Source organism: Adiantum capillus-veneris, chromosome 8 (assembly GCF_014529385.1).
Source record: "Adiantum capillus-veneris isolate H3 chromosome 8, ASM1452938v2, whole genome shotgun sequence".
Lineage (NCBI taxonomy): Eukaryota > Viridiplantae > Streptophyta > Polypodiopsida > Polypodiales > Pteridaceae > Adiantum > Adiantum capillus-veneris.
This window is the reverse complement of record NC_140938.1, coordinates 151,451,955-151,461,655: the sequence shown is the minus strand read 5'-3', so window position 1 is coordinate 151,461,655 and position 9,701 is coordinate 151,451,955.

Below are 9,701 nucleotides of genomic sequence, written 5' to 3'. Positions count from 1 at the left end.
ATAGTCAGATGGCCATAGTTGAGGAGGACAAGCTTAAAAACACTTTTACCACCATTTTTGGGACTTATGCATATCATGTCATTCCTTTTGGGTTGTGTAATGCATCTGGATCTTATCAACGTTATAAGGATGAATGCTTTTAGAATGACCTTGTAGATTTCCTCCAAATCCTCATTGATGACTTAGGAGTGGGGACCTTTAAAGAGAAGCTTCTACTTGCATTAGAGTATGTGTTTAAAAAGTGTCCTGAACAATCCATATCATTGAATTCCAAAATGTGTGTTTTTGGGTTAGCATATGGCATTTTTCTCGGCGTTTTATTAGTAAGCATGGCATTGCAATGGATCCACAGTGGAAGCCTTGCTTCTCATGACGGCCTTCAAAGTACTTTTCTTTACAAAGCAGAATATTGTTTCCAAAGTAAAGGTTATAACACAAAAAAACAAGAATAAATTGAAATTGGCTAACCCTGGTGCCCCTCTGTGTGGCTAGTTTTTGTGAAATTCAGAAGTTAAGGCTTGCTTGAGAGTGAATTTCTGTTTCTTTTGTGTTCCTTGTTGGAATCAGACTCATATCCATGTATGCAAATAAATTGAGATCTATCGTATATACCATGCATGCCCTCTTGACTGGGTTCATATCACTGAAATATCATTCAGACATGTTGCAAAGTCCCCCCAAGTTTGTATGTCCAAACTTTGGAAGCTTCTATGCAATATGCCTAAAATTGAAGCCATGCTTCACATGAAAACATTATAAGAATAAAACATGATGCATTTTTCGTGCTCATAGCTAACAGTTTCTCTTGTCGACATACCAATGTCATGGCAAAATAAAATCAACCTTGTCGAACTTTCATAGAGAATTGATCTTGTCAAATTGTACATCTTATTTATAATCATTAAAGTATCTTTAATTGCCCAAAGTTGAAAAGAGATATCTTAGCTATCAAACTTCATTTAACTCCAAAACCCTTCTTGAACGAGGCAACTTTTGCTTTACAAGTTGGCTTTGTAAAAAAAAATTAAATATTTGATGAGTTCAAAATTCTAAGCTGTAAATTTAACCTGCTTACCAGCTTGTTTGAATCACCGTTGGTGTTGGAATTCATATCACACCTTGGTGTGGTTTTCTTATGCAGTATGACTCATATGTGTAGAAGCCTTGCTTCACCATGTACAATCGCAACCTGATCAACGTAATAAGATCAAAATCTTGCTCGCGGTGGGTATTGCTTATGGTCGTTTCTAAGTGCGTCTAGCTCAAAAAAACTTGCCTAGAAGTCATGCTCTAACAAAAACTCAAATCCAAATCTCCAAAATAGAAAGACAAACTCCGACCTGATTCTTGAATTATAACAAATGGTCACTCATGCCAAGCACCTTTGCCTCCTTTGTCAAGCAAAGGTATGCAAGAAAGAGATCTGCCTTACAAGCAACAGGTCTTGCCTTACTAAAATTGAATGACTTACCAATCATTGAGGAGAAAGATCATGAAGCTTTGCTACTTGTACTAGCCTCTGCACGATATAGCTCAAAATGAGCTCCAAACTTGTAGCCTGACTTTGGATGCTATCATTGTTGTTAAATATATGTGCTCGTTCAATCTAGACAATTGAATCAAATGCAAAAAAAAAACTCTACTTTGATACTTACTTTTTGTCTCCAGAAAGCTCCAATGATGTTGCAGCTTGTTTGCTTGTACGACATTGATTTGAGCACGTCAATTTCTCCAAGAAATTGCACTTTGCCATTGTGGAAATCTCTATGAATGCATCATTATGCATGCATCATGCATGCAAACCTGGTTGACTTTCAAAGATCTAGGGGTCTTTGGTTATCTTTCCTATGGAGAATCCCCATGCCACCATCTTGTTTGTCCATGCTAGCCACTTTCTCACGCCATGAAAACTTTTCTCATACCTTTGTATTTCCCCTTTTCCATGAAATCTTTCTTGTGGAAGGGTGATCCAGGGATCACTTTTGTCAAGAGTCTAAGGCATGTGCCTACTAAGTACATGGGGGTTGTGTTCTTGTATGGGGGAAGCCCCTTAGGGTGGCCATAGAGCACCCTTGGGCACCCCATGTGAAAGCTCATTAAAAAATATAAGGGAATAGGGTGTGGCGGCCTATTGCAAGCAATGAGGATGAGAAATAGAGTTGTGGCATGCCGTGTAGAAGCCATGAGAGGCATTGTGGATTTGACAAAATGTGTGCGCACTATCATTAAGGTTCCAATGAGCCAAAGTTTTTTGTGTTTAAAGACGGCTTTCACCCTTCACCTCTTTGTATAAGCAATGCTTCCCACCCCACAATGTTCCCTGCTCTGTCCTTGCAGGGGTCTCTTCCCATGGCTAGGCTTCTTGACCTTGTCCTCTTGCATACCCCATGCATCTATCCGGCACAACTGAGTTCCATGACCCTCCTACCCAAGAATAGCCGTGTAGTCTTTTATGTATGCAAGAGGGAGAGACCAAGAAGGAGAGAAGGAAAGAGAGCCAGCATCATCCACTTTAGAGCTCCCACATGCTTCTTGCCACCCTAATGCGAGAGATGGGTAACTGACACAATCTCTTCTCCACCCAAACAAGAGGGAGAGATCAAGAAGGAGAGAAGGAAAGAGAGCCAGCATCATCCACTTTAGAGCTCCCACATGCTTCCTGCCACCCTAATGCGAGAGATGGGTAACTGACACAATCTCTTCTCCACCCAACCATGCCATATATAGGCCGTTGGATGTGCTAAACATAGGTCCATTGTACCACATGTTCACCTTGGCCCTTGCCTAGACCATTGGCCTGTCTGGTCCTACCCTCGAGGGGTGCACCTTTAAGAAACTATTCATATAAGGTGTGTTCAAAGGGTTTTTAAAAACCCCTTTACTTACATGCTTAAGGTAATAAAATGACCCCTTTTCCTTCAAAAACGTATGGGTTTTTCTCTAAAATCAATTAAAAACCCCTTCTATTAATACAATCTTGGTAAAATCTTAAAATTTTGGCAATTACCATTCATATGAACTCATGTGGTAACTTACATGTCCAAGAGGTGAACCCCCCGAGGTCCTACCTTAGGCTTCATAGATTGTGTCTCTTATGGAAAAGTTGTTTGGGTGCATAATGGAGCTAAAATTGAGTGATTGGGTTGAAAAGAGTGGCATAGCAGCATTGATCATCTTGTCACTCTTTGTGTTCTCATGGAGGAAACTCAGCTCAAAGGCAAGAGCTTGTATTGTTGCTTTGTAGACTTTAAGTTTGATATGACTCCACATAAAAATTTGTGAAGAAGGATGGGAGAACTCTAAGTGCCAACTAAGTTTATGAGTATGGTTTCTTGAATCTATGAGGGTGATATGTCAATTTAGCATGGAAAGAGAAATTTCAAAAAACTTGCAAGCAATATTGGGGTTAAACAAGGATGTTCATTGTCACCAACTCCCTTTGGGATGCATCGATCATTTGGAGAAGATGCTTAACTTTATGCAAGAAGAAGCCATTGAACAGGTTACTATTTGCAATGTAGTAATTATGTTTTTCATATGATGCAGTGTTGTAGCACACACTTTAGAGGATACACAAATTCTTATGGTTGTCATTAGCTTTTTCTTGCATAGGGAGATGATTGTGAATGAATGCAAAACAAAGGTTATGCTTGTGAAAACCAACCATAAGTAGAAGCCATGCATTAAGTACAACAATGAGACACTTGTAGTTGTTGAGAGCTTTAATTACCTTGCCCTTGAGGTTCTAGCCGATCACAAGTGGCATAAATGTGCTATGTGTCTTTGGAAGGTGGAAAGAGAGCTTACTATGCATTTGAGGACATGTATAATGTGAGAAATGTCAAACGTCCAGTTCTAAGGAAGTAATTTTTTGACACATTGGTGACAGTGGTTCTTCTTTATGGAGTTGAAGTGTGAGGTAGAAGGAGCATCTCAAAGTCTACTTGAAAGAGTTTGAGAATGTTTAAAAGCATTTTCTTACAAATGTCATGTTCTAAGGAAGTACCTTTTTGACACATTGGTGACAACGGTTCTTTTTTATGGAGTTGAAGTGTAGGGTAGTGGGAGCATCTCAAAATCTACTTGGAAGAGTTTGAGAATGTCCAAAAGTGTTTTCTTACAAATTTTCTTTAAGACACAAACACCACATTAGGAAAAATATGAACCCTCTAGGGGCCCTTTGGGATTAAGGTTAATTAGAGGACAGCCAATAGGAAGAGGGTGGTGGACACACTCTATACCCTCAAAAAAGTAGGGGGACAAGGTAGCCTTACACCTCTTAATGGCCTCTTACCTAGTGAGAAGGTAAGGGAGGTGGCTAGGGGAAAGGGAGCGGGGGGGGGGGACCACTTTGACCTTTTTTCCCCCACTTTTTGGCCCGGATTTAAAAATACACTAAAAATTTCAAATTTTCAAAAAAATTTAAATTTCAAGTTTTCCCTCCTTAAAAGGTCCCCTAACCTATTTCATGGTCAAAAAAGTATTTTTGACCTCCAAAAGTAAAAAACGTGCACTAAAAAATTCCAAAAAATTAAAATTTTCCAAAAAAATTCAAAACATCATTTTCCACCCTCCAAAGTCTTTCCAAACCTATTCTATAGCTAAAAAGTGATTTTCTCTCTCTACAAACCCTTTTCCAAGCTCTCCATGGCTGCAACAACCACATGCACCCCCTATAGTCCAACATTATCTCTCTACTAGCTTTCTCCCATCTCCATTGTAGCACCAAGCAAGCTTCTCCCCCATCTCTTCCCTTGCCCACCACATAGTTCCACACCAAGCTAGCTCTTCTCCCTTCTCTCACCTCCATTACAGCATGAAACAAGATTCTCCTCCTTCTACTTTCATTCACTCGCACTACATGGAAACCTCTACTCCCGAAGGTGGAAAAAACATCAACTCGCATGACTTGCTTACCACAAGAACAGGAGGTGTGAATAGTGCATGGGCATTGCAAGGATTCATCTCCAAAATAAAGATAGAATGGTGAGAAAACTACCCTTGTAGCTTACATGAGGGAATTAACCTCTTTATGGATTTCAATGTTTAGGCTTCACACCTCATAACATTGGGTGGTGCTATTTTGTTGATGGATTTGGTGCGCCATCTATAGTTTTGTAGCATGTGATTGAGTCTCACAATGTAAGTAAGTTGTGTTATCTATGGAGAGTCATCAAAGATTTTTCTTATAATTTATTCTTTGTATAGTTGTCATTAGATTATTAGAATGATATCATTTTGTACTTTATAACTTTGTGCTCACATAATCTGTTGTTTACTTACAGAGTCAACTTGTTTTGGGAGGACATGAGCAAGCAACCATGTGTAGAGATGGAAATCGCCCTATTTTTGTTCCGTGAGGAACCTTTCACTACCGTGTTAAAAGATTTTGATAAGAATAGTAGGATTTTTGTAGAATCTTGAACCAATAGGTACTCTCTAAGAGCTCTTAGAAAAGCCATCCCTATAGTACTACTATCTTCCCTAGTGTCATAGACACACAAATACTCGTGTATATGAATCTCTAGATGAGAAAGACAAATACTCGTAAGAGAAGCCTAACAGCAACAACATTGTCTCCATTTGTAATTATTTTTATGAGGCTGGATTCCTCTATAAATGCAATATAAATATTTCTTTTTGTTAAATGGTGTCGCACTGAGTGAGAGTATTTAATTTAGATTATTGGAGTTTCATACAGATTTAAGAAATATTGTTGATTTTTATGGATAATCTGATTTGCCTGTAAGATGTTTGAAGTTTCAAGTCTTAATCATTCCACCATGAAGAAATTCATGCAATATTTTGATTTCAGTTTAATCACTAATGGTTATTCTTATTAAGTGGATCATAACCTTTGTCAAGATGTCCTCATTTGGGGATGTTGAATATATATCAATAGCAACATTTCAAAAGTTGAGAAAGTTAAATTCTTGCTTTCCAAAATGTTATTGTTTCCATACTATGCCTATGCCAAGCTTGACTTAGAGAAATGACAACTTGAGATGGAGGTGTAGATATATAGGGGTGACTTATTATTGATTCTTGTTTCATCATATATATATTATAAAGCCTTTGAGTTTCCACCTTTTTGAGTAGTGTTGAGAAGTTTTTGGTATCAAACCTTCTTAAATATCCCTATTCTTTTGCTATTGGTAGCTATTTATTTGGTATTGCTAAAGATCATACCAATAGCTATCACCTTGTGAACTTAATTGTTGAATTGAGGATTTGATGTTTACTATGTAGCTCATTTGGATAGAGAAAGTGTAAATATAAATTATAGATACATGCATTGTTAACATAGAAGATATGTATCACTCGAACCTATATAACTGCTAATCAAGAAACCTTTGGTTGGATACTATAACAATAGGGGTCACATGTGGTTTTAAATACCAAAGAAATGGCTTAACCAAAACATTCCCAAGAACACGAGGTGAACAAAAGGAAGTAAAAATTGGCTCCTTGTTTGGTTGATTTCTAGTGCTAAATGTTCTGAGTGCACAAAATTTGTGAGGCCTTTGACCTTGGGAGTTCACTAAAGTATATGTAACATAGCACATGTGTTCAACAGAAGGGAATTTATATTCTTGTAAAGTTACAGAAACATGTGTAGGTAAGGCCTATAAGGGATACTTTCAATCCATTGTGGTGAACGCACATAGTGAATACTCCGGACATCAAACACTACAACTCTATCTCATGGCCATACATTAAAACAAAGCCCCTATTTGTCATTTTGAAGCCCCAGGGACCCTCAACAAGAGGGACCACAACGGTGCGTAAAATGCCCATCCAGGCACAAATAGGGACCAAGATATTTCCAAGAACAGGGGATGGACACAAGGAAGTAAAAAATGGTTGATAAGTATGATACAAGGTTTAGGTATGTGCCATTTGGGGGGGGGGGGGGGGGGGGGGGAAGGGGTTGCTATGAACACATTAAACTGCCCAGTTCTATCTCATGGCCATGCATTAACAAAAAGCTTGTACTTGTCATTTTAGGGCCCCAGGGACTCTCAACAAGAGGGGCCACAAGGGCGCGCAAACTGACCATCCAAAATTTCCAAACTGGCCATCGGGGGGGTGCTTAATGAAAGAAAAATTAAGGTAGATTTCCCTTTCTCAAGGTATTGCTATTGATTTGATCCACTTCAAATATATCCAGTCCCTAGAGACAAACCTCCACTAATCCTACAAGGAGAAGGATCCAACTGTTACCCGCATCCATACAAAAGCATTCAGTGAGAATCGGCTATGCTTATGCGTATTACAAGTGTCAAAACTAGGTCTAGTTGTTATCCATGTCACACCTGCAAAATTAGTAGTCTATCCTACAGACTATCATTTATTATCACCATAGACCAAAATAAACATACGTCTAATGTATCACTAAAATCAAGAAGTAGCCTTCTTTGCCAAAATTTGAGAAATTGTCAAAAGAAACACAGTAATTGCCATCTCTATAGAGACCCTCACGGGAGGATTAAGGCTTTTAAATTAAATTGAGAGATTTCAATAGTCAAATAATCATTATCTTCTACCTTATCCAATGCCAATCATTATGTTAAAATCCAAGTAAAATGTTTGAACTTCCACAAAGGCTGGACATATTCTGTGATCCACTTCTTCCAGTGTAGACATCCAATAGTTCAAATGTAACTTCTTGTTTCCTACAAAGACAATAAAATCACCCATCTAAGTGTCTATGAAGCCAACGACCTCCAACTAATGAGGTTTATTTCTTACAATAACTGAATTTAGCTTAGCGTATCATGTTATGACAAAAAGGTAGAAGCTTCAATCTCGGAATAGAGCGACTATTATCATCCATTACCCCAAAAAATAAATATTAAACTCACATCAGTTGTTGATCTATATTCTAACAAAAAAAGCGTCATCTTGTTGCTTTTAGTGACAAAATCTCAAAAAAGGCTTGATAGGTATATCTTTATGCACCCGGATTCAAGCGGACTGTATATCCATCTATTTGAACTAGCTTAAAATCCAAAACCAAACCATTTTAAAAAAGGATGTCTTGTTTGTCATAATAATGTAAAAGTCCAATAACACTATCTTTTATGAGGTAGCCATTATATTGTCAAATCAACATCATCTCAAAGTTGCAATCTAGCTGGTAGGTCACCACCTACTGATCATGCATTCACATACATATCCAGGTGTCCAAAAACAATCCACAAAAACCGGTTTTCAAAACCAGCCCCACTGACAAGAATTCCAAAATTTTGGCAGCATCTTGTTTGTTTCAGCAAAAATTTGTCAAAATGTTTATTATGTCAACATCAAAAAGAATACATAATGCCATATTTGAGATATTGTAAGGACCAATATGCATATTTATATTGTGTTGGCGTCAAGCAGAATGCATAACAATGTATTCCAGCTACTGTAAGGGCCAAAAAGTCCACAATAAAAAACCATTTGCTATGTTTCCTAGACATAAATCACAACCGGGTGGTTGAGAGTTATATACAAACATTTTCAATGAGATATTATTGATAACACAAGTGTGATGCTCACTGCACATGCAAGATTATGTTCATGAAATGCTTACTTACGGAGAAAAGCCAGCAGAGTTACCTGCATTTTTTTGGATTAAATCTTCATGTCATAGAAATTGCAACACTCATACAACGAACATCAACAGTTCTGTATTATGTTAACGATTTGGAAAAATGACATTATTCAAACAAGAAAACATGCTTAATATGGTCATTAATGAAACCATCAGATATCTCAGTAGGCATTGTTGCCTACCTAGTTGGAAGAAGCCATATCATACATAGAAGAATCACGATGCTTGTGTAAAGGAGGGATGGAGCAATCCGCAAACTTAATCCATAAGAGTCACCCCAAGCTATCTGCATTCGATGATTGAGAGTCAACAGGCCTTGGTGTCGCATGGCTGTATCAAGGGAGAAGTTGATCGCAAGTGTGTGTGTGTTGGGGGGGGGGGGGGGGGGGGGGGAGAGAGAGAGAGAGAGAGAGAGAGAGAGAGATGAGTTTGCAACTCAAGGCGAGTCGTGCACTGCAGAGTGATGCAGAGAGCCCATATGCAGGTTTTAATAAAGGGTTTTGTAGTTACTAAGTTAAGTAAGCAAATAATATGGAGCATTCAAGGTACAAAATTTGAAGCAACCTTTCCTCAGCTCATGGTGCTATCTGTAACATTTAATGGCCTAATAACTTGTGTGTAGAGGAAATGAGCATGAACATAGTGGGCATTTCATTAGAATAGATTCCTAATGAGAATTACAAGAGTGCTTGGGTGGAGAGAGCAACAAAAAGCATAACACTAGCTAGATAGCATCGACAATACTTTCAAAAGAGAGAGAAATTAATCTAATGACAACAGTTGAGGACCGGATTTGCATGGAGCCGGTCCCCCCTCCAAAAGGCTTTGTATTATGGTTTCTCCCATCAAGAGAGACATTGTACAATACAATTCTTTGTGTTCCTTCAAGACTATCTAGTGCAATGAAGATGAAAGCTTCATGCACTAAGCAAAACACTTAGCAAACACAACTTGAATTATCCCCGTTCTCAGACCCAAGACCTCACACACCTTCGAAGATGGTGAGAGCTAGCAGGGTATGAGAGTAGATTGAGAAGAAGAAGGAGTATCTTACGAGAAAGATGTACATCTCCTCACATAATCACTCATATTAGCATAGCTT